Source organism: Hibiscus syriacus, unplaced genomic scaffold (genome assembly GCF_006381635.1).
Source record: "Hibiscus syriacus cultivar Baekdansim isolate YM2019G1 unplaced genomic scaffold, ASM638163v2 tig00110722_pilon, whole genome shotgun sequence".
NCBI classification, from domain to species: Eukaryota; Viridiplantae; Streptophyta; class Magnoliopsida; order Malvales; family Malvaceae; genus Hibiscus; species Hibiscus syriacus.
In genome coordinates this window covers 386,071-413,500 of record NW_024062840.1, presented here as the reverse complement: position 1 = coordinate 413,500, position 27,430 = coordinate 386,071, and the positions used below count along the sequence as shown (strand labels likewise).

The 27,430-nt window shown below is 33.8% G+C and overlaps 1 pseudogene; it reads right to left on the bottom strand.

Moving 5' to 3' along the window:
- Positions 1–5,736: 5,736 nt before the first annotated feature.
- Positions 5,737–26,446, bottom strand: LOC120139100 (annotated as a pseudogene).
- Between the last annotated feature and the right edge of the window lie 984 nt (positions 26,447–27,430).

Below are 27,430 nucleotides of genomic sequence, written 5' to 3'. Positions count from 1 at the left end.
CTAGGATGACTGCGGAAAGGATTTAACTATTAATAATTACACGAATAGCCCTCCCCAAAACGGCGTCGTTTGGGAAGGGCTATTTAAGCCCCTAACCGGCTGGCCCTTCGGGCCAGCTATCCCATTTTTCTTTTTTTTTCTCTCTCAAACAGAGAGAGAGCCAGAGTTCTCTCTGGCCTCTCTCTATCTTCCCTCACCAGAGGGAATCCGGCAGCCGTCTACCGCCGCAAATTCTACCGCCGACCACCGCCTCCGGTGGTCGGAAATTCCCCAAATTCACCTAAAATATAGATCTAAACACCCTAAGACCGAATCCGACCTTTGTTTCCCCAAAAAGACTCCTAATCGGAGTAAATCTATGAAAATACCTTCGGTATTTTCTGTTCTCCGGCGATGTTGAGTGTTTTCGGCGATGGTCAAGGCTTCTTTGGTAAGCTTCTCTCCTTTCTTTTCTTTTATTTTTGGTTGCTTTTTTGTGTATTTTTTCCGTGTTTTTTTTTCTATTTTTGCTGGTCTCTCCCTCTTGTTCCCTATCTTTGTTCGCAGATGGGGTGATGGCTTTATAGCCATCACCGGCGCTCGTCTCGGACCGGTCCGAAGGGTGGAGTTCGGTGAGTCACCGGACTCCCAGTGGTGACTCACCGTTGGGATGACAGGTGTGCGGCCGGAGTGGCGGCGAGGCTGAAGCAACGCCGCGTGGTCTTCTGGAATCTACGGCGGCGCTGGGACGTGTCCCTAGGGTATTGATACCCTAGGGTTTCCTCTGGCAAACTGTGGACCGTTGGATCAAACTAGATTCAACGGCTGAAATTGAGCGACGGTAGATGGATGGAAAACCCTAATTGGGTTTTAGGGTTTCTGATTTGGGCCAGTTGGGTCCTTTGTAATTGGGACGGTCCAATCTGGGCCTGTTTGTAATATTAATAAATAATATATATTAATAATAATAATAATAATTATAATTATAATAATACTAATAATAATAATAAAATGAGTAAAAAAAAAATTTTTTAGTATCTTCAATTATAATAATGATTTAATAATAATGATTTGATAGTAATGGTTTAGTAATGATTAGTAATAATGAAATTATTATTAATATTTAATGATTTGATATTAATGATTTAGTAATGATTAGTAATAATGAAATTATTATTAATTTTTAATGATTTGATAGTAATGATTAGTAATGATTAGTAATAATAATTTATTATTAATATTTAATGATTTGATAGTAATGATTAGTAATAATAATTTATTATTAATATTTAATGATTTGATAGTAATGATTTAGTAATGATTAGTAATAATGAAATTATTATTAATATTTAATGATTTGATATTAATGATTTAGTAATGATTAGTAATAATGAAATTATTATTAATATTTAATGATTTGATAGTAATGATTAGTAATAATAATTTATTATTAATATTTAATGATTTGATAGTAATGATTTACGACTTGAACAATGAACAATGTTTGGTTCAATTAACCATATTTTCGTTACATAACTAGTAATGAAATTATAATAATGATTTAGTAATGATTAGTAATAATGAAATTATTATTAATATTTAATGATTTGATATTAATGATTTAGTAATGATTAATAATAATGAAATTATTATTAATATTTAATGATTTAGTAATGATTTGTTAAGGTTTGAAAAAACTAGTCTAATTTCAATATTAAATTTATAACAAATAACAAACTAGTTTACAATTGTTGCCGATGTCGGGGTGTTGTTGAATGATAATGTTGGGGCGGACGTCTGATGCGTTGTGGCCGTTGCGGTTGCTCAGGAGTATGGTACTCATCCTCCTCATTCATTGGGGGCATTTGAACTGACGTGTGTTCAAAGTCATACGTCGACGAAAACATGGGAGAGTAGATGGATGCATCAGGCTGCACAAACTTTGGTATGTATGCATCGTCGAACGGTTGTGGTGCGCTATTATCCACATCGGTCATTTCCGCTTCAGGTTGTTGAGATGAACTCCCACTCCCACTTGGTAGAGAGTATTCAGCTTTACCAAATCTTTTCTTAAACCTCAAAAATTGTCGCCTCTCTAGAATTGTTGTCAAGAATGGCTTTCCATTATCCAAAAAATAAGCAAGGTAAGCCGAAGTCTCAAAATTAAAGTCGTCGTCTTGAATGTCTTCAAGAGTTGGCATGAATGAAGCCCTATTGTTCCAAGCATTAATGTAGGTTGCATGCTTCTCAACCCAATTAACATTTTCTTTACGACGACCATCAAATCTATGCAACTGGTCATGCGTCTCGACCCAATTCACCTGACGACGACCATCTAAGATTTGGAGGAGGTCATGATCCCATGGACTCCGCGGAATAGGTTAGTGGAAGTGGAATTGCCTCAACACTCTATCCCCAAATTGGATCTCAACAAAAGCAAAATTGATCAATGGTGTAACAGCACACCAATATTGAAATCCATCTAAAATATCGTGCGGTATCAACGCAAGTATTTCTTCATTCATGTATGGTCTCCAATTAAACTGTAAAATTACAAAAACAATAAAATTTATTTAAATCAAATAATATAGTTAATTTAAATAATTATTAAAAATAACATATTATATACCTCCTTTTTTGCCTTAATATCGATCTTCAGCCTAAACTCTTTAATGTTGTTATGCACCAACCCCGTGCCTTCAATTTTATGCCTCCATCTGTATATCAATCAAAACAAAAATATGGTCATTTTTATTTTATAATTAATATTTTATATTAAAATAGAAAATTCATATTACCTTCCGGCAAGAGGAAAGTTAACCGCAGTCCGACTAATCGGTGTCAGAAACAGAAGTCTATGCCAAGCCCATGACTGTAGCAGCAACAGACATCCACCGATATCTGCTATATTATTATCATTCACGACTAATGACGCCTTGCACATCTCACGATACAAGAATGCCAATATCGCCGATCCCCAGCTATATTGCCTACTATTCTCAAAATTTCTTAAAAAAAGAAGATACTGAGTGTGAACATAACTACCGGATTTATCCGGCATTAAAATACCCCCAATCAACTGTAATATATATGCTCGTGTTGCATATATAATTTTGTGCTCCGTACTATTTGGTTGAAACTGAAATTCATTCTTTAATCATGACAACCTCACACGCCACCCTTTACACTCTGGTGGTACGGGCGTTTTCCCAAGAAACAAGCTACAAAGTTGTGCCACATTATTAAATTCAATTGACATTACCACTGGCATCCCATTTGTTTGGACCCTGAGTTGCAATGCCATATCCTCCAGAGTTATCGTAAATTCTCCACACGACAAATGAAACGTGTGCGTTTCTGGTCTCCAACGCTCAATCAAGGCACTGATCAAACCTGGGACCAACTTGTAATCTCGCACAAATGTTATATACCAAAATCCAGCCTCCTGCAAGTTTTCTTCTATCAATCTGTGTGGCTTGGGCACTTTATGTAGCCGAAGACGAAGGACTCGCTGCTCGTCCTCCTACAATTAAATAATACAAAAAAATTATCACAATCATCATAAAATAATATTCAAATATTTATTAATTATAATTCATTAAACAAATATTTTATTCACCAATATTCCCAAATGACTTGAAATATGTTCATTGTCAAGTCTCAGCAGTGGAATTTGGTCAGCCATTGGAATGAATCTGTAAAAAAAGTAAACAACAATATTTAAAAAATCATTTAATATAACTAATATAATCTAACTAAATAACTATTTCACAACACAAAAAAAATTAATATAATAACTTATAATATATTAAACTAATAAACTAACAAACTAAACTTTTTAAAATATAAGTTAAACGTAAATTTTCCCTTAAACAACTAATAAATTATTCTTTAACATAACTTTAACTATTCTTTAATATAACGTTAACTAATAAACTATTTTTTAATATAACTTAAACTAATAAATGATTTTTAATTATAATTTATTACTAAAAAAACTAATTAACTAATTTTTTATATAATATAAATTCAACAAATAAATATAACTTAACTATTTAACTAACACAAACTAATTACATATTTTTTATATATAACTAACGACTAACAAACTAACTGATTATTTTTATTAATATGTAACTATCAAACATACTAATTAAATAATTTTTTATTTCTATATGATATAACTTAAACTAACAATAATATAACTTAAACTACCAAACTAATTAACTAATTTTTTGTTTTACCCTAATTTATAATAATAAACTAATTAACTAATAATTTATAACAATAAACTAATTTAAATAATTATTCTTTTATATAACTTAAACTAATTAACTAATTTTTTATATAATATAAATTCAACAACCAAAATATAACCATCAAGCAAACTAATTAATTACAATTTTTTTACCTTAAACTAACTAACTAATTAACTAAAATGTTGTAAACCCTTAAACCATAAACTAACAATCTAATAATTTAAAATAAAAAACTAATTTAAATAATTAAAAAGCTTACCTCGATGTTGTGCTCTCCCTTTCTTCTTCTTCCTCTTTTCCCTTGCTCTCTTCTCCCTTTCTTTCTTTTATGTTTCACTCATTAACCCCCATCCAATATATAATACAACCACCCCCGTTTGCTTCAATTATTCACCTTTGCATGGGCCATTCACGTGAGCTGAAGGACTGCAATAATGCAGCAATAAGTGCTGTAATAATGCAGCTGAATTCACGCTGCATGCGAGCAGAGGTTTGCCGAGAGAAGACCACGTGAAAAAAGCTCTTGGCGACCTATCCCATGCCCCGTACATGGCCCATGCATAGCACTCAAAGCAGAGCATCAGTCGGGAAAAGAACGTTGGACGCCGGGTGTGCATGGCGTCCTTATAGGACGTCGGGCGTGCATGACGACCTTATAGGACGTCGGGCGTGCATGGCGACCTTATAGGATGCCGGGCATGCATGGCGACCTATAAGGACGCCGGGCGTGCATGGCGACCTATGCTGGTTCGTCTGGATGCTGCCACGTCGTAGGTTGCCCGGAGTGCATGGCGACCTACGGCCATCACTGTAGAATTTACCCCATTCGAGCAATTAATCTGAACACTGCATTATCTCGTGAAAAAAAAAACTTCGACTGCATTATTTCGTTGATTTCGCCCTTAAGTGAATCAGTAAATGGGATTTCATGGCAAAATTGGCCAGGCCGAGAGCTATAATAACCCCATTAGGGCACCTTGAATTTTATTTTAGTATCTATAATAAATGTTAAGAGTGCATAATAAACTCATTCGGTTAGTGTAACAAATTTGCTTAAATAATATTTTTAAATAGACTCATGTGAGTGGAGTCAATGGGGTCTAATATTTTTCCAGGAACTTTTCATGTGGACGTAATGAGTCCCTATAAAATATAATTTATTTTTGTAAAATTAAGTAATTGTTTTCAAAATAACGAAACTCGTCTAGTCGAATGAGTTCCAATTGAATTTAAATTTAACTAGCCGTTGACAATAGAAAAGTTTTTAATTTTAAAAATATAGACGTTGGAACTCTCCACGACGACGTGACGAGTTCCGTTGACATTTAAAAAAATAAAAATAATTTATTATAAACTACTTTATTACAAATTAATAATAATTTTTTAAATTAATTACAATCACTAAAAATAAAATAAAAATATTTTTCTTATATTTCTTTAATTCTTGATGATGTTGATGAGTGGTCGAGTAATAATGGTGTGGGGCTCTTCGATTTCTTCACGGTTGTCCGCCTTGATCATCTTCGTTTGCTTCTTCTTCAACAAGAGGTGTACTAAACATCACTCCACTTTGATTTCCACGTTCGAGTGACAGTGATGGAGTGTTCAAGGTATTTAACACCATTATTGACTTCATTGACTCAATTTGTCCACCAAAATCAATACCTCGCTGATCATATAGAATATGACCCCATTCACTTGCAGTTTCTATTGAAGATGGTTGAGCGCATTGCATCCTATGAACCTCCAACCCAATTTACTTGACTCTCCACTGAAGCCTGATATGGAGGATAAAAACCATAAATGGTTTAATATGCAAAATATTCTGCATAAGCAGAACCAAAAGAAAAAGATGCTGATGATGATGATTTATTGACCTTTGTGTATTTTGCCTTCATTTATTCCCATTCGGCCATATTTCCTAATGTTGTTAAATATGGTTTCTCATTTGCTTCATAATTTCGGAGGTAGGGAAAAATTTTGAAATCAACATCAACAGCTGTAATCTCGAAACACATAGGCACAAATAGATGTCGTTCATTTTATTGTTGAATGTATACAACATGCTTCCTCGGCCAATTCTCTTTATGCTTCCACCGTGTATCAATTATATGGAGCTTGTCCATCTCAAATATTTGCATAGGAATCGACTGATGGAATGCAAATTGGCCCAACAATCTATCTACAACATGAATCTTAACAATCGCAAAATGAAGCAAAGAAGTTACAACACACCACAACTTCGAGCCTTTAAAAAATCACATTGGCAGTAACTAGCGGATCTCCGGATCACAATATGGAATCCAAGAAAGCTGTAAATATTAATTAAATTATAAAAATTAGTATAAATTATAAATAAATAAAAAATTAAAAAATTACTAAAATAAATACATAAATAAATATTTACCACATGTCAACCGACGATATAGATCCTCGTTCGTGGATCAATTTTTGTTGCACCCGACAATTTAATCTTGATAATTTTATGACACCATCTAAGCATTATAATAAATAAAAAATAAAAATTAAGGATAAAAAATAAATGTAAAAATTTAGTAAAAAATAAAGTTAAAAAACTACCTTCTAGCTAGAAGAAACTTAACCGGGCTTAATGTAATTGGCGTAAAAAATGAGAACTGATACCACATCCCAGATTGTAGCACTATACAACTTGTTACATCAGTTTTTTGACCCCTTTCAACAATTGTAGCCTTGCAAAGTTTCCGATATAAAATACTAAAATTGCTGAAACCCAACTAGTGTCACAACACACAGTAAAATTATTCAATATCGAAAGATACTGAGTGTGCATCAAATTCTCAGATTTTTCCTGTAATAATATCCCTCTAATCAATTAGAGAAGATACGATCGAGATGTTAATTTGACCTCATCCTTGATAGAGTCTTTCTCCACTTGAAATTCGAACTCTAACCAAGTCATATGTATCTGCATCCCGTCTATGACATCTAGTGGTGGCCTCTTTCCCAAAACTTTCTCAATAATATAGAATCGGTTGTAAGTGTTGTGCCTCACTAGTGTCGCACCATTTATCAGAACATCGAGTTGGTAAGCGACATTTTCCAGTGTAATCATCTCTTTACCACTCCGAAAATGAAAAGTATGCGTTTTGGGCCTCCAACATTCAATTAGCGCCAAAATTAGTGGAGGGTTCACCTTAAAACCACGAAGAAATATGGATAAATATAACCCGAATTATTGTAGATATATAATAATCCATTCATGTAGATCTTTAAGTTTTATTCCACGCTGACGAATGCCTCGTTCTTCTTCCTAAAATATCAATTTCAACGAATTAATCAAATTTTCAAAAAAACAAAATTAATAATTTGAACTATCAAAAATATAATTAAAAATTTTACTAGAGTGAGTTCAAGCGAGGAAATATGGACAGCTTCAAGGCATATTATTTCATCTCGGGTAGACATTTTAACAGGAATTCTTCAAAAACAACAAAATATTCTCTCAAGTAACTTTTTTCTTCTTAACAATTCTTAATAAAAACCATAAATCTAAAACCCTTAGTATTATAACCCTAAACCCAATTACTAGAAATGACTATTTTTTTTCAAAATTCCCACGGAACTCGTCACCTCGACATGACAAGTTTCAAAGTGACGGTTGCTTATGACCGTTGTCCAACAGCTATAAACGGATAGTTAATTTTAAATTCAAAGGAACTCATTATATTGACATGACGAGTTTGTTTATTTTTAATTATTATAAATTAAAAATTAATTACTTAATTCAAAAAATAAAAATATTATTTTAATAGGACTAGTCATGTTAACGTGACGAATTTTGAGAAAAAAAATATCAAATTATTGGATCCCACGGGCCCATTCACCTAGGTCTATTTAAAAATATTATTTGGGCAAACTCATCACACCGTAAGGATAAGTTTGCACTACACTGTAGTATTTGTTGTATATACTAAAATAAAATTCGAGTTACCCTAATGGACCTAAAATTCAAGGGGTTAGAACACTGTGTTAATTCTTAGATTAGGTTAACTTTCGAAATGGATTTATAAATTAAGACGACACTTTAGTTATTAGTTGGGGAGAAATTTAAGTTGAGTTTTCGCATAAGATGCACAATTACTCTAATTGATTGTTTGACTCTTTTTAAAATTTATTAATTTTCAATATTAAAAACTTTAGGCTTAGTTTCCATTTTAATAGGTTAATTTAGATTATAATTAGGCTTTTGGTTTATTAATTAGTGCTCAACTTTAGAAATTATTGATTTAGGTCCTTAAGCTTTTAGTCTTTTAGAACTCGATATTTTAGGCAGGTGTATAAATTACAATAAATAAACTGCAAAACCTTACTAAGGTTACTATTATTAATACCAATACTTTCAATCTCTTTTATACCAAGAACAAGATCCATTTCTGTCGACACCGTTTTTTGCCCGGATGGGGAAAGACCGATACCGACTAGGGAATTTTTCTTTTAAAAGAATTTTAGAAATGTGAGGAGTCGCCACCAATCATTTAAGGTGCGATTCGGACACCATAAAAATTGGGGGATTTTAATAAAATATTGTATTTTTATCAAAATACCGAGTTTTAAGGTCTGTGAAAATCCAGAAATCAGGTTCGGGAGTCGATTACATATGGGGAAGGATTAGTACCCGCACAAGCGCCTACAAATTGGTACCTAGTTGATTACCCTATATTTAAAATTGGAAAATTTTGAGTTCAATCTTTATTTAATTTGAAAATCATTTCGGATGCAAAGTTAAAAAATATATTCATTTATTAAAGCTGATAGCATTCGCCCCTACCATAAACGCAAGAGATCAACTATTGTGATTGATAACCGAATATTTCCTCAATTTTAGAAAATCATTATGCAATTTTTGAAAATGATGTTGACATATTTCGGGAATCACTAGTTGTCACCCCTCTGAGCATACTTGCGGGAGATATAACATTAATTCCCTAATAAGTGAACTTTGCCTTGGGTTTAAAAATTTAATAAAAAAAATGTATTCGTCCTATTTAACTAAGGGTAATTTAAGGCTCTCTCTGTCCTAAAGTGTCGAATTATTAAAATTAAAGAACCTAGAAGCTCAAGCCTAAAATGTACGTTCTAATATTAACCCTATCTGATTTTTAATCAATTATTGAATCGAATAACCGAGATGGTCCCTCGAGCATTTACGTGAGGGTCGACTCGAATTATTCCCTAAATTAATAGGACTATATCAAAATCTAGCTAAAAGTGGAGGCTCTGTTTAACGTATTTAATTATGTCAATATTAAAGCTCTAATCTAAGTTCGGGGACTAAAAGGTCAAAGATCTAAAATATCGAGTTCTAAAAGACTAAAAGTTTAAGGGCCTAAATCAATAATTTCTAAAGTTAATGACTAATTAATAAACCAAAAGCCTAATTATAATCTAAATTAACCTATTAAAAAGGAAACTAAGCCTAAAGTTATAAATATTAAAAATTATTAAATTTTAAAAAGAGTCGAACAATCGATTAGAGTAATCGGGCATCTTATGTGAAAACTCAACTCAAATATCTCCCTAACTAATAACTAAAGTGTCTTCCTAATTTCTAAATCCGACTCGAAAGTTAACCTAATCTAAGAACTAAGTCTAAGGGTTTAAACTATGAAATATTGAATTATTTAAACAATCTAATTTAAAAAAAATAAAAGATAAAAAAGTAAAATAAAAATAAGTATAAAAATAAAAATAAAATAAACACAAATACAATGACTTAATTGCATAAATATGAAATTGCTAAACTAAATAGGAATAAATTAAACATAAAATATGACAAAATTAAAATAAATCAAAATTCGAAGGCTAAATCGTAATAAAATAAAAAGAAACATATTAGGGACCAAAATGCAAAAACATGCGTAAATTACAGGGACCTAGAAGCAATTATATATTTTATTTAAGCCTAAAATAATATATTTAAATAAAAAGGAAAAATTACAACATCAATCCCCATGCATTTTAAAAAATTAAAAGGTTACTACACATGACTAAAGTGTAAAAACACGCTAAAAGTATATGGACTAAAAATAAATTATACCAAAAATTACAAAGCATAAACATAAATGGGTAAATCACAAAATCAATCACTCCTAATGACCATTTTATAAAATTGCACGTATTGTTGGGGGACTTATGAGCAATTTTCTCCTAAAACGTTTTATAAATACAACATTTGGGTTTTTTTTTATATTTCCACCAAAACATAAAAAAATGGGAGAGTTCTCTCATCTCCCTCGGTCGCCCGAACCACCTCCAACTACCGCACACGATGGCCGAAAAAACCCAAAATTTTCCCTAAGCCTAGATCTACACTCCTAAACCCACGTCCTAAGCTAAAATCACATAAAAAGCTCCATAAACACCTCGGGAATCTCCCTCGACCCTTCGGTTTTCTCACCTTCCGGCAACCTTCGATGAAGGGTAAGCCTCGATGCACTCCTCTTTTAATTTTTTTCCGTATTTTTATTGTAAAAATAGATTGGTTGTTTATTACGTTTAAAAAGCCTCGGTTTTTCTTGTTATTATTCGATTAAAAAATACTACATTTTGTTTGCTATTTGAAACTAAGGGGTTCCCCTTTATTTTTTGAGATTTAGGAACAAAAACAGAAAAACACGAACGAGAAAAAAAGGAAAATAAAAAAAACACCAAAAACGATTCAAAATGAAATAAAAAAGAATAAACCTTCATGCTTGTTTATTGCTTTGAACTAAACGTTTATATTATTTTTTTGAAATCCAGAGAGAGTTACAGTGATCAATGCAGGGGGTTTATATCCCTTTACACTGGAAAAATAATGATTCATTTTGTTGTTTTATTTACTTTCTGCAGGTGGTGGAGTGCACGGGTGGCATCGGCAATGATTGGGGCAGAGGGGTGGTGGCCATTGATAGGGGATTAGGGACGGCTACAGTAGGTTTAGGTTAGACTTAGGATCTGAGTCGGGTTTGACTCAGGTCTGGGTTGGGTTTTGGTTTTATTTGAGTTGGGGTGTTATTTTCTGATTGGGTTTTTGGGTCTAGGGACTTGTTTTCTGATTGGGTTTTTTGGGTTTGGGGGCTTGAGGCTGGTTTGGTTTTGGGTCTGGCTGAAAAATGGTGATCACAGCTGCCCCCTTTGCTCATTACAGTGAAACGGGAATAGAGCAAAGACACACAAAGCATCATTTTTCAAAGTAATCTCTGCTTGTCAAGTTACGAACTCTTCACTAGGAATGTCATTTCATCTCTTTCTGTGAACTCGTCGACTCCTTGCTACAAATGATGTCATCTTTGCTTCATTCTCCTGGCTGAGTCTCCATCTTCAGTTCTTCAAGATACGGGTTATTCTCATCATGATTTTTCCTCTGGAAATGTTAATCCCTCGAGTGATGCGTTGCTTATTTGAAGTGTTGTGAAAATAGTAAAGGAAATGTGAAAACATCCTGCCTAAAGGTCTTATGGATGGCCTGAATGACTTATCATCTTGCTCGAAAGACTTATAGATGACCCAAAGGATTTAAGTATCATCTCGAAAGACTTACTGATAACTTGAATAACTTAAGCTGATTCGAAGTGTTGTGAATCTAGCAATAGGAAATGTTAACCCCTCTGGTGGGGCATTACTGATTCGAAGTCTTGTGAATCGAGCGAAGGAAATGTGAAAACATCTTGCCCAAAGGTCTTATAAATGGTCCGAATGACTTATCATCTTACTCGAAAGACATAGATAACCCGAAGGATTTAAGCATCGTGCTCGAAAGACTTACTGATGGCCCGAAAGACTTCAGCTGATTATAAGTGTTATTAATCGAGCAATAAGAAATGTTAACCTCTCTGGTGAAGCATTGTTGATTCGAAGTGTTGTCAATCGAGTAAAGGAAATGTTGAAAACCTCCTACCTGAAGGTCTTATGGATGGCCCGAAGCACTTATCATTTTGCTCGAAAGACTTATAGATGACCCAAAGATTTAAGCATTATGCTCGAAAGACTTACTGATGGCCTAAAGGACTTTTGTTGATTCGAAGTGTTGTGAATCAAGCAATAAGAAATGTTAACCCCTCTGGTGGGGCGTTGCTGATTCGAAGTGTTGTGAATCGAGCAAAGGAAATGTTAACCCCTTTGATGGGGTGTTGCTGATTCGAAGTGTTGTGAATCGAGCAAAGGAAATGTTGAAAACATCATGCTTGAAGGTTTTATGGATGACCCAAAAGACTTATCATCTTGCTCGAAAGACTTATAAATGACCCGAAGGATTTAAGCATCATGCTCCAAAGACTTACTGATGGCCCAAATGACTTACTCATAAAAAAACCCTAGAAAATCAAGCTTAGTTTCTTAAAATCTTTCATTTTAAGTTATTATTAAGAAACCCCTAAAAATTAGGCTAAACTTCTTTAAAAATTCTTTGGAAATAATCGTCAGGAAACCCCTGAAAATTAAGATTTGTTTTTAAAAACTCAATTGAAAACATCAAGAAACCCCTAAAAATTAGGCTTAGATTCTTTTAAAAATTCATTAGAAATCATCATCAAGAAACCCCTGAAAATCAGGCTTTGTTTCTAAAAACTCATTTGAAAACATCAAGAAACCCCTAAAAATTATGCTTAGCTTCATTTAAAAGTTCATTTGAAAACATCCTATCAAGGAGCCTCTAAAAATCAAACATGGTTTCTTTACAAATTCATTTGAAAACATCATGTCGTTTGGGTAACGTGCCCTCAAATCAAAGTAATTATTGTTTCATGGATTGGGTTCCTCAATTCTTGAGGTTATGTCACTCGGAATATGATTCCCTCCATTCAAGGTTGGAATTATGTCTTTTCCTTCTCTTCTTTTCTTGAAAAAAAACTATAAAAATATGTTTTTATGCATGAAATGTGAATGCAATAGATATGTATCTAAATGTAATGCATGATTTTCTTATATACAGAAATGTTTATCAGTAATCCTATTTTGACTTCAAGATGGAGATCTCAGTCCTCCTTTACTTGATCACTCTTGTATGGAGTCTATCCTCAACATCAACATGGTCAAACTAATCATCTTGCATGTCCCTCCCATCTTCTATCTTTTGTCTTGCTTCTTCAACATAATTCTGGAAGAAGTGTTTCCTCTATTGAATTTTTATTACGATCAGGTGGATGACTGGGCACCTTACCTATCTCGACTTTTCAATCAAAATTATTTCTCGAGAGTCCTTTGCTAACTGAAGCGTGAATGGTCTATTTCAAGGTGAGCTCTTTTTTGTTATCATCTTTTGACCCTCGCACTCTAAGCGACGGGGTCATTCACCATGTCTATTTGATTTGAATCTTGTTCTATTAATATTTGGTTTTGGTAATATCCCAATATGGGTACTCATGGCTCTCTTCATGCCAAAATCTTAATCTCTAATGGCCTCACTTTTGTGTCGCTAATCAGCAATGTTAACGAATAGCTTGAGGGCTTCTCTTCATGATGCCATGACCAGATGGGCACTTAAGAAGTAATCAATTCTTCCAACATAATAGTTTTTCATTTTTGCTACGAGTTGGGATATGCGCCATCTTCAACTAAGACGATCATTTTCTTCTGACAACGCCACAATGAAGTGTTAGAAGTTCTTCCCTCTAGTCCTTATGATCTCTTGGATTATTCACTTTTAAGAAATGCTTCATTGTTCTGGCATCATTTGTTCTTTTTCTCCGATAGAGGCAGAATGAGCCTCACCAGCTTCAAGGACCTTTTTCATTTGAGATTATCCTTTTTGAAAATATTTTTTTCCTTTTTTATTTTAGAAATGTAAAAAAATTGTTGAATAATTTTCAAAAGTCTTGTCATTTTCTTCCGGCTCATAATCAAAACAAATTGTAAAACAAGAGTTCATTGTATATCAAATAAATAAAATTCTCTTTTAATCATTCAAAAATTATATACATTTGAAAAGTATAAAGATTAATGATGGCATAAGGCTTAGGCTGACTTGGGAAAGTAATGTGTTTCAGGTTAACTTGAGGAGGTAATCTGTTCCAGGTTGGCTTCTTGCGTCCTTGATTCTGGCGTTCATTGATCTGATGAAGCAGCTGTTATGCTTATCTTTTCGAAATGTTCACTGGTTCCCAGCCCTCGTGAGTGCCTTTGGGTTGTACAATTCTTCATCAAGAGATGTATAAGATCATATTCTGCGTAGTGGTTGACAATCTTCGTGTTCGAGCTGTCTTTTCATGTTTTTAACTCGAATTCTCCTTTAGTTTCAAGAAGTCATCTAAAATTTTACATCATGAATCCTCATTTTATTATCTTTCCCTATCATGCATTAAAGATTTTAGAAACCATTTTTTTGCAAATAAAATTAACCTTGAGGGGAGGAATGAAATCTGAAGATAGTCTCTCCACTTATAAATCCATGTATAATTAGAAGGGACTTTTCAGGCACGTAACATAGGATAGGGCTAATGGTTATGAAAGAAATGGATAAATAGGCCCAAACAAGTGTTTAAGGGGGATCGAACCAAGGAGCAATTCGTTCTTCTGTCTTCAATCTTGTCTTGCTTGATTTGAATATGTTTGTACGTCTTTTATTTTCTTTTGTTTTCCTTTGGTTCCATGATTTTCTGGTGATTTAATTTGAGTCACTCATCTTGAAGTGTTAGATATGTTTTCTTTCTTATTCTTTTTTTCTTTTCTTTTGATTTTTTCTCTCTTTCTCACTTGCTTTCTTTTTCTCTCTCTCTTTTTATGTTGTTTTTTCTTCTTTATTTGATATTCGAAAGCTTTGTATTTGGTCTACCTTGTGATATCTTGTTATTTCTCATCATGACTTACCTCTGTAATAAAATATGGATTGATGATCTACACATATGCGAGCATATGTCCTTCATCTTTACCCCTCAGTGTGGAGAGTGATCCTTGGATAGGGTTGAATCAGAGAGAAAAATACTATAGACTCAAAATGGGACAACAAGGGATATATATATATAACATAAATGAAACAAAGCCATTCATAATCTCATACACGGAAGTCCTTATAAAATAGGTATCCCCAGGGGGAAGAGTATTCAGGATTAACCCTACTTACATGAAAACAATGTAATTAATGCATGATATAATTATTTCAATGATTCTCTTTATTTATTCTTCTTCCATCACTCCTAGTATGCCCCAATTATTCAAATTCTAAAAAATTGATCTGCAACACTCCTTCTTGTCTTTATTCTAGGAAATGTCTTTGTTATGCCCCCATGATTCATTGAGGTTGGGAAATGAATGTTGGCTCTGTGTCTAAGAAGATAAATGTGTGACTTTAAAGTCATAATTCTAAAAATGTAATGTTATGGAAAGGTTATTTCTGTCCGTTAAGGTAAAAGTATAGGTTTTGGTGCCTCGGGGGATAAGGGCATGACTTTATTGTTTCGAATAGAGGTGATGTCAAAGTTCAGTCTTTGGTAATAAGCACATGACGTGTAAGGAAACAAGTAAGGGTGTTCGGCTTTTGAGGGAACACAAAAGGTTTAATCTTGCCCCTTGTCAACGATCTATAATGAATGATATAGTAAAAAACCTTTAATTCATTTTATATTCAAAGAATTACAAGATTAAAACTTGATTTATTGCTCATAACCTAAAAAAATCCATAAGTTCAATCAATAAAATATTTATTGAGTATGCAAAGAACAAAAACACGTTCAAACATGACAAAGTCAGTGCCATAAGGCTTCACGGTGGGTAGAAAAACTTCTTTTTAATTGACTCTAAAATGTCTCATTACGAGTTAAAGGTCAATACCTTGGGTCAAAAAAATATGGACCTTTCTTCTTCGTGCCCCACAAGTCTCGATGATGTGCCTCGAACTTTAGACGGTGCTAACATCACGTCCATAGCTCTCAATCCTTTTTTGGTACGAATGGGGTGACTTCTTCTTACCTCAAAACTTTTATAACATGACTCTCCGCAAGTTATTCCCCTGATCTGTGACTAATGCGTGCTGAGATATGATATATACCATGTAATGTACAATATATATATATATATATATTAATGCAAAGATGCAAATATGCACATGCAAATGCAAAATGGGTGTTCAAAATGTGAGGTGCAAATACAACAAGGAATTGATCCCAAAATTAATTGTTCCTTAAACAATTCTTGAAAAACCGACAATGTCTCGGTACACTAGGGAAATAAAAATTTGGTCCATCTTCAAGTTGTCCAGCTCCTGCGAGCATTTGGGTACTACATCGTCTTCAAAGCTTATACTTCATCTCTTACTTTCAGAAATCTTTTCAAGCTGGTTCCTGATCTTCAACTGTTGGCTTCAGCGTCGAATCTTCTTGAGTCCACCTTGTTATCTTAACAGGTAGATGTTTGGATTATCTCCTTAGTATGTAGACTCTCTCTTGACGTTACTCGGTCTACGTAGAGCATCTTCGAAATTCTTCCGACCCCAGAGAAAAGCATTGATGTGGGCATTGTTTTTCAAGAACCTTCTAAAAGATCAGTTATTTAATATATCAATACCTTTGAAGGATATTCCATGTCCATGCAAAAATGCAACAAGACTAGACAAAAGGAAATCAATGTTAGTACAAACAAGACAAAAAAATCAAGTTAGTTGAAATGATTAATCAAAAAAATGTAATCTTAGCAACAATAATGAAATTCGACTAAAAGTTGATACTAAAAAATAAAGCGTACAAAGGAAATTAATAGTCCTAACTGCATGCGTTCTAGTTCTCCTAGGTTATCCACATGGCTCTAGCGAAGTAGATTTACTAAATTCTCTATATGAGGTTGGGTTCTAGCAAAGGGTTCCCAAGCCATCTTCACAACTTGCTAAGGTTGACTCTGATTCTGGACCATTACAGACTTGCAAATCGGATTCAGATCAGGGGATCAAACCACTAAAAGAGTAACTCAGATCTAATACCCGAATATATAACTTAGGATGCTTTCCAGAGATACTTTGTCAGACACACACAAGGAAGCCCAATGCTCCTCACGAGGTGTGATGTTTCTCCCTACTTAGGTAAATTGGTTTGAGCTCGGGTTTAAAGATATGATATGCAACAATCCTAAATATTCACAGAAGTGTAAGCATTAACCAGAGAGAAAATATTATTTTCTTTTGAAATAACATAATAAACTGTAAATTAAAACAAGATCGAAATCATAATTTCCCAAAATCCTAAATATAGGGTAACCAACTTGTGGCTTGACTCTCAAGTTGTTTTAAAAACAAAACTTCTCCAGCATAGTCACCAAGTTGTTGACACGGTTTTTCACCCAGGCGTGGAAAGATTGATACCGACTCGAGGATTTTTTTAAAAGAATTTTTGAAATGTGAGGAGTCGCCGCCAATCATTTAAGGTGTGATTGGGACACCATAAAAATTGAGTGATTTTAATAAAACATTTTATTTTTTATCAAAATACCGAGTTTTAAGGTCTGTGAAAATCCAGAAATCAGGTTCGGTAATCGGTTACGCGTAGGGAAGGATTAGCACCCCCACAAGTGTCCAAAAATTGGTACCTAGTTAATTACCCTACATTTAAAATCAAATATTTTGAGTTCGATCTTTATTTAATTTGAAAATCATTACGGATGTAAAGTTAAAAAGGGTATACTTTTATTAAAGCCGATAGCATTCGCTCCCTAGCATAAACGCGGGAGATCAACTACTATGCTTGTTAACCGAATATTGCCACGATTTTAAAAAATCATGATGTAGTTTTTGAAAAAGATGTCGACCTATTTCGGGAATCATCAGTAGTCACTCCCTGAGCATATTTGCGGGAGATATATCATTAATTCCCTAATAAGTGAACATTGTCTTGGGTTTAAAAATGTAATCAAACAATTTTTATTCGTCCTAATTAACTAAGGGTAATTTAAGGCTCTCTCTGTCCTAAAGTGTCGAATTATGAAAATTAAAAAACATAAAAGCTCAAGCCTAAAATATAGGTTATAATATTAACCCTATTTAATTTTTAATCAATTATTAAATCGAATAACCGAGATGGTCCCTCGAGCATTTACGCGAGGGCTGACTCGAATTATTCCCTAAATTAAGAAGACAATATCGAAATCTAGCTAAAAGTGGAAGCTCTATTTAACCTATTTAATTATGTCAATATTAAAGCTATAATTGAAGTTCGGGGACCTAAAGGTCAAAGAGCTAAAATATCGAGTTCTAAAAGACTAAAAGTTTAAGGACATAAATCAATAATTTCTAAAGTTGAGGACTAATTAATCAACCAAAAGCCTAATTATATCCTAAATTAACCTATTAAAAAGGAAACTAAGCCTAAAGTTTTTAATATTGAAAATTAATAAATTTTAAAAAGTGTTGAACAATTGATTCGAGTAATCGGGCATCTTATGCGAAAACTCGACTCAAATTGCTCCCTAATTAATAACTAAAGTTGCATCCTAATTTCTAAATGCGATTCGAAAGTCAACCTAATCTAAGAGCTAAGTCTAAGAGTTTAAACTATGAAATATTGAATTATTTATCTAATTTAAAAAAATAACAAATAAAAAATAAATAAAAATAAACATAAACATAAATACATGGACCTAATTGCATAAATATGAAATTGTTAAACTAAAAAGGAATAAATTATTCATAAAATATGACTAAATTAAAATAAATCAAAATTCGAAGGCTAAATCGTAATAAAATAAAAATAAACATATTATGGAAAAAATACAAAAACATGCATAAACTACAGGGACCTAAAAGAAATTATTCATTTTATTTAAGCCTAAAAATAATATGTTTAAATAAAAAGGAAAATTTACAACATCAGTCCCAATGCATTTAAAAAAAATAAAAGGTCATTACACATGACTAAAGTGTAACACACGCTAAAAGTAGGGGGACTAAAATGAAATTATACCAAAAATTACAAACCATAAACATAAATGGGTAAATCACAAAATCAGTCCCTCCCAGTGAGCATTTTATAAAAATGCACGTATTGTTGGAGGACTTAAGAGCAATTTTCCCCAACAATGTTTTATAAATACAACATTTGGTTTTTTTCATTTGCACCGAAACATAAAAAAACCTCGGAGAGTTCTCTCCTCTCCCTCGGCCGGCCCACTGTCGGTCACCCCGAATCGCATTTGACCGCCGCTCCAGCCGCTGCACACGATGGTCAAAAAACCCCAAAATGCCCCAAAATTTTCAATGAGCCTAGATCTACGCTCCTAGACCCACGTCCTAAGTTAAAATTGTGTAAAAAGCTCCTTACACACCCTGAGAAGCTCCCTCGACCCTTTGGCTTTCTCACCTTCCGGCTGCCTCCGATGAAGGGTAAGCCCCGATCTACTCCTCTTTTAATTTTTTTTTTGTATTTTTACTTTAAAAATAGGTTGGTTGTTTATTACAGTTAAAAAGCCTCATTTTTTCTTGTTATTATTCGATTAAAAAAACATTTTCTTTTGTTTGTTGTTTGAAACTATGTGACTCCCCTCTATATTTTGAGATTTAGGAATAAAAATAGAAAAACACGAACGAGAAAAAAAGGAAAATAAATAAACAACACCAAAAACGATTCGAAATGAAATAAAAAGGAATAAACCTTTGTGCTTGTTTATTGCTTTGGAAGAAATGTTTACAGTATTTTTTTAGAAATCCAGAGAGAGTTACAGTGACCAATGCAGGGGGTTTATATCCCCTTTACACTGGAAAAATAATGATTCATTTTGTTGTCTTCTTTGCTTTCTGCAGGTGATGGAGTGCACAGGTGGCCTCGGCAGTGATTGGGGCAGAGGGGTGGTGGCCATTGATAGGGGATTAGGGGCGGCTACAATAGGGTTAAGTTAGACTTAGGATTCGGGTCTGGGTCGGGCTTTGGTTTGGGTTTTATTTGAGTTGGGGTCTTATTTTCTGATTGGGTTTTTGGGGCATGGGGGCTTTTTTCTGATTGGTTTTTTTGGATATGGGGGCTTGTTTTATGATTGGGTTTTTTGGGTCTGGGGGCTTGAGGTCGGTTCGGTTTTGGGTCTGGTTGCAAAATGGTGATCACAATTTCCCTCTCATCATGAACCTAAAAGTACAACCGAAGCAACAATAAAGCATATGAATATTGGAAAGAACTATCTATATATGAAAATTTAGTAAAACTAAAAGCTCATTAGGGAGCCATGGGTTCAATTATATGACTCATCAAAGACTCAAATATGCTTTCTAATTGAAATGAGGAGGGAAGAGGTTTCAAAGTACTCAATAAATTATGGAAATTCAACTCCCAAGTGAAACTCGTTTCATAACCCATAAAACACCTCAACAATTCAAAAGCAATAGAAAATTGATAATGATAATGATAAAGAAGCTCTGCCTAACCTCGACAAGCGCAGCCAATCCAAGCATCTTGCAGATTTTAACCATATATCTGATGTCAAGATCAGGCAAAACAGCAGCAATTAAAATTATTGCATCTGCTCCTTTGATTCGAGCATAATAGATCTGCCAAGTATCTATCACAAATTATTTGCACAGTAGAGGACACTGTATTAATTATAAGCGAAACATGTATACAGGTTTACCAATTGTACATATCAGGATAAATTCAGATAGATTGAGTAAAAATATAACTCATAACACAGACCTTTACTCCAGCATTTCTTATTGCCTCCAGATTTTCAAAGCTCCCCTTCAATGAATAGGAGGTAAAAAGCAGGTCATATTGATATACATACCAGAGCGCTTTTCAAAAAAATTATAGAGAGAGATATACTGGGGAATTGAACAAAATCTTCAAGGAAAACCTAACTATTGAGTACCTTAAAATACTTTTCATCAGTCAAAACACTGAGACAAGCGGCTCCACCCTTCTCATATGCCTGTGCTATCTCAACCTATAATGAGAAACATTTAAATTTATAGATGACAATCATTTGCTAATGAAAAAGATAGCATGATAAAAGAAAAATACATAGTTCTTTTAGTTCACTCTATCTGGATAGAAACTTGCTCTAAAATTTGTAATTTCCTTCCTACTATAATTTCAAGAAGAAAAACTTAATCTTCTAGAGTATATATATTCTTCTTCTTGTTTTATAAATGAAAGTGGAAGTAGGAAGTTGGCACGTGTTTATTTTATTTATCAAATTTCAGAAGTATACATAATGAGGCCTTGAGCTATACTCCAACTTCTTTTGTGGATGTTCACAAATCAACAATGCAGGTCAAGCCTCTAACCTTGTTCATGGAAGAATCTTGATTTTATGAAAAAATCTAATCAAACTTTTAGCATCAAAAGTTCCAATAAGAATAAAACAAGCAAGGTTAGAAGATTGATAAATGCCCCCATAAAATGCATTTATAAAATTTAATAAATATATTCATCCCCAAATAAACACAATTCAACTTTCTAACACCACAACCATTTATACATATATGATAAACTAACAAGTAATTACCAGAAAGAAGCCAATAATGCTAATACTGGGATAATTTCAATCCACCTTCAGTAGAGTAATAAAAAAAAGAGGACGCTCAATTATTATAAAATAAAAGAAAAAGAAAAGCCCTTCACCGGATTAAAATTCTCTCTTAGAATTCCTCTGCTAGGGGAAGCCTTCTTAATCCAACTTAATTTTAGGAAAATTTTAGTTTTAAAATAAAACCATAAATATACAAATTTGGAGTCGCCATCGACCTTTGGGTTAGGAAAATCAAATACCTAAAAATATCTTTCAAAATAATTTTAAGAAAAATAATTTTAAAAGATAAAAAATTTATTTGCATTTAACCAGAAATTCATTTTAAAAATGGGTTTGGGAGTCCGTTACGTGTGAGGAAGGATTAGCACCCCCACAACATCGAAATCGGTACCTAAACGATTATACATCATCTAAATATTAAATTGACAAATTCGAAAAAAAATTAAATTATGATACACTTTTTAGAAAAATAAAAAGGGATATTATTCTATACAAATAATCCTTGAAAATACATCCCTAGTCAATTAGGGGATATTTTTATGGATTCCTCGTACAAAATAGTATTACCTTGAATTTTAGATACAATAAATATATAAAAATAGATAAAAAAAATAAATAAATTTACGTAAAACATAAAAAATATTATTTTATTCGAGCAATCTTTAGAAACACACTCCTTGTTAGTTAAGGGATATCTCATTAAATTACTCGTATAAAATAATATATGAAATTTTATTTTAGTAATAAATTTATAAATATATACATTAAGGATTAAAATAATAAATATAATAATTTTAGGGATTAAATTATAAAACTAATAAAATATCAATGCAACAATTACAAATATCTCATATGTAAGACACTACAATTGTATACAAACCAATAATGTTATGTAGAATTAAAAATATTAAGGGATTAAATTGTAATATAACAAAATTCATGGCCATAATAGAAAAGTCACACAAGCTAGATACTGGAATTGTAATTTAGCCATTATCAATTTCATGATCAAAATATAAATTATTAAAATATAGGGACTAAATCCAATATTTACCCAAAACATATGTAAATACAATTAGTGACTAAAATATAAACAAAATAAAATCTGAAATCCAAATTAAAATAAACAAAAATTAATTTCAGTGACCAAAATGGAAAGTTACAAAATACATGGATTGCGGGAATGATTTACACGTGCCCAAAACACATATACCCCTCCCAAAACGACGTTGTATGGAGAGGGGTATAAATACCCCAAAATCGGCCCCCTAAGGGCCTATTCTCCTCATTTATTTTTCTCTCTTTAAAAAGAGAGAATTTTATTTTCTCTCGCTTCTCTCTACCTTCCATCACTGGAGTGAAGGCCAGAAGCCGCCGACCATCGTCCGCTGGAGTTCTCCACTGTCGTCGATGGCGGTCGTAGACATAAAAACACTCTAAAATGATGTTTTTCCTACCCTAAACCTGAATCCGACCTTCCCTCATCCTAAAAACCCCTACATCTCCCTAACTTTAAAAGAAACGAAGGTTTTACCTTTGGTTAAACGTGAGTCTCTGGCGACACTCGACTTCTACAGTGGTAAGCTTCTAATCTCTAATGTTTTTTCTGTTATTTTTTTGCTTCGAATGGTTGACTGCTCTCCTCTTTGTTGCACTCTTATTGGTTGTTCTCTATTGTCCTTCGTTTGTTTGTAGGTTATGGGGTTTTTATAGGCCCCGTGGCTCTCTCTTCGGACCGGTCGAAGAGGAGAAGCCCTGTGAGTCACCGATCTATGGCGGTGACTAGGGACGACTGGGTGCATTAAATGCACCCAGATCTTTTAGATCTGGCCGGTGTGATCCGAAAATGACAATGACAGCGGCGGCTTGAGGTGGATAGAGATTCAGGCATGTGCAGAACACATGAGATAGGTGGACGGTCTAAATGGACTAGCGGCAACGGCAGCAGAAAACGAGGGTTAGAAACCCTAACTAATGAGATATGGACTGTTAAATCAAGAAGTCGATCCAACGGTTGAGGGTGAGCGGCAGCTGGAAGCTGACTGTTAAATCAAGAAGTTGAATCTTTGTAAATGGGTCTTGGATTTGGGTTGGCTATAATGGGCGTCATTTTTTGCTTTGTAATTAGGTATTGGGCTTGGGGTGTATTTATTATTTAATAATAATAATAATAATAATAATCATCATCATCATCATAATAATAATAACTTAGATAATAATAATAATATGGATGAAAATCACTGTCTACAGTTGTCCCTCTTTGCTCATTTTTGTGTCAACAAGAATAGGGCAAAGACAAAAAGACAATGAGTTTTCGTCCAGTCGACTTTAATTTTTTAATGGGAAATCCGCTCCACTCTTCTTTCAGGGAAGATCAAAGTTGATTTGTTCCTCTTTTTTGGGTAGTCAGATAAATTTAGGAAGATGGGTATGCTCCACTCTTCTTTCAGGGGATAAGACTCGAGAAATTTTTGGAAGACGGGTCTGCTCCACTCTTCTTTCAGGGGAGATAAGACTCGAGAAATCTTTGGAAGACGGGTATGCTCCACTCTTCTTTCAGGGAGATAAGACTCGAGAAATCTTTCAAAGACATGTCTGCTCCACTCTTCTTTCATAGGAGATAAGACTCAAGAAATCTTTAAGAGACGGGTCTGCTCTACTCTTCTTTCAGGCAGATAAGACTCAAGAAATCTTTGAAAGTCGGGTCTGCTCCACTCTTCTTTCAAGGGAGATAAGACTCAAGAAATCTTTAGAAGATGGGTCTGCTCCACTCTTCTTCCAAGGGAGATAAGACTCAAGAAATCTTTGGAAGAAGGGTCTACTCCACTCTTCTTTCAGGGGAGATAAGACTCAAGAAATCTTTGAAAGATGGGTCAGCTCCACTCTTCTTTAGGAAAGATAAGACTCGAGAAATTTTTGAAAGACTGATTTGCTCCACTTTTCTTTAGGAGAGATAAGAGTCGAGAAATATTTGAAAGACGGGTCTGCTCCATTCTTCTTTAGGGAGATAAGACTCGAGAAATTTTTGGTAGACGGGTCTGCTCCACTATTCTTTAGGGGAGATAAAACTCGAGAAATCTTTGAACATCCCTCTTTTTTAGGGATTTTGAATTGTTACTCCTATTTTGGAGTTTCAATATCTTTAACTTTTTGTTTTCTTTTGGGAAACCTGTAGATACCATATTACATTTGTTATCATGCATTTATGAATGTCATGATCTTATTTATGCCTAAAATGTCTGCAATGACACAATTTTAGTGTATTTTCTTCTTCAAATAAGGACCCTCTCTCGTTGGTCATCTTGTGACTCAGTTTTATTTTGGGAACAACAAACATGACCAGTTTACACCATCTGACAATCTTTATCCCATATTCTTTAGTCGGACACGATCTTAGTTTTCTTTCTTCTTGAACCCCGCCAGTACCAATGACCAACCACTCGATTAGTGACAAATATTTTGGATCATCCTCAAATGGCTAGAATTTTCTATGTACTCCAAGGTTTTATTTTCCATGTATCATGTCATCACACAAACTTACAGGTTAAAACCATTGTTAGCTTCAGAACACCTACATTTTTCAATAACTTTTTGCACAATAATACATAATAATTTCATGTACTTCAAGTTAAACTACATGTTTTTAATTTTCATAGTAAGATGCTTGCAAAAGGATATTTATCAAGAAAAGATCTTTTTTATTTATATAAATGTAAAGAGTCTTTTAAGGGACTACATGACAAACTTTTACTGAAAAAATGTAAAAGGAAAAGAAGTAAGTATCCACAGATATCAATAGTAAAAATGTTTTTGAACTAGAATGCTACAGAGTAACTCAAGCGTAGCTTCTGTTAAAAGGATCTCGAGAGTCGTGATAATGCGTAAGCATGTGAAGTTCCTTCTAAACTACCAAATCTCTAGATGTTGAGTGCTATCAACCAATATTGAATCTTATATCTTCATTCCTAATATTGATCATTGCTTGATATCGTTACCCAATCCAGGAGCCTTTTAATCCTTACAATAAATCCATGACCTTCACCAGGCACAAATCCTGAATTTGAATGGCACTCAAGCCGCCCTTTGCGAGTTTTCAACTTGAGACCTCCTTTGGTTTCAAGACGTCCTTTTTAGATTTTTCATCTTGAACGCTCCTTTTATTTTATTATTTTTTCTATTTCTTTTTCTTTAGGAAAATACCTTTTAACAGCATCAGAGTTCAATGGATAGGGTAATTCCGGCCTATCCATCTCATTAATAACCAAGGCTCCTCCAGAAAATACTTTTTTCACAACATAAGATCCTTCCCAATTTGGCATCCATTTCCCTCGGAAGTCCTTTTGAATAGGTATGATCCTTCTAAGTACCAGATCTCCTTCATGAAACTCTCAGAGGTAGACTTTCTTATCGTGTGCTCGTATTATATGCTTCTGGTACATCTGCCCATGACATATAGCTTTAAATCTTTTTTCCTCAATTAAATTCAACTGGTTATATCTGGATTGTATCCATTCTGCCTCATATAACTTCAACTCTGATAAAACTCAAAGTGAGAGAATTTCTACCTCAATGGCTAGAACAACTTCCATTCCATATGTTAAAGAAAATGGAGATGCTCCAGTCGATGTCCGTACTAAAGTTCGATAAGCTAACAAAGCAAATGGTAATTTCTCATTCCAGTCCTTATAAGTCTCAGTCATCTTTTCTATAAGTCTCTTGATGTTCTTATGAGCCGTCTCTACTGCCCCATTCATCTTCAGGCGATAAGTGGTGGAATTCTGATGCTTTATTTTGAACTTCTCACAGACTAATTTCATCATCTTATTGTTTAGATTCAAGGCATTGTCATAAATAATCTTCTCTGGTAGACCATATCAACAGATGATTTCATTTTTTAAGAATTTACAAACTATTGACTGAGTGACGTTTGCATAGGAAACTGCTTCTACCCATTTGGTAAAGTAGTCTATTGTTACCAAAATGAAGCGATAGTCATTTAAAGCCTTGGGCGAAATTTTTCCAATAACATCCATGCCTCCACGTAGAGAATGGCCACAGAGTTATCATCACGTGTAAAGGATGAGGAAGGGTATGTATTTTATCTCCATAAATCTGACACTTGTGACATTTTTGGGCTTGATTGATACAATCAGTTTCCATTATTGACCAATAGTATCCAAATCTCATAATTTATCTAGTCATTGTATGTCAATTGGCATGGGTACCACAGACTCCTTCATTCAATTCCTCAAGAATCGTTTTAGCTTCTTTGGTATCCACGCATCTCAATAGGACCTGATCCAAACTTTTCTTGTATATGATCTCACCATCGAGTACATACACTGATGTCATTCTTTTAATAGTTCTTTTATCATTCTCGGTTGTCTATTCAGGATAACTCTGATATCTGATGTATTGCAAAATATCATAATACCAAGGGTTTCCATCTTCTTCTTCTTCAATGTTAAAGTAATCGGCTAGATACTCATAAGCCTACATTTCGATGGGCATCATGTTCGAATGATCATCTACCTTGAATGTGGCTGCCAAAGTGGCCAAGGCATATGCCATTTGATTCTCTTCTCTGGGGAGGTAATTGAATGTTATTTCTTCAAATTCTTCAATGAGTTCCATGACCAATTTACAATATTCTACAAGTTTAGGATCTTTTGTCTTCCATTCCCCTCTATACTACTAGAGTTAAATCCCCATATACCTTGAGCATTTTTACCTTACGT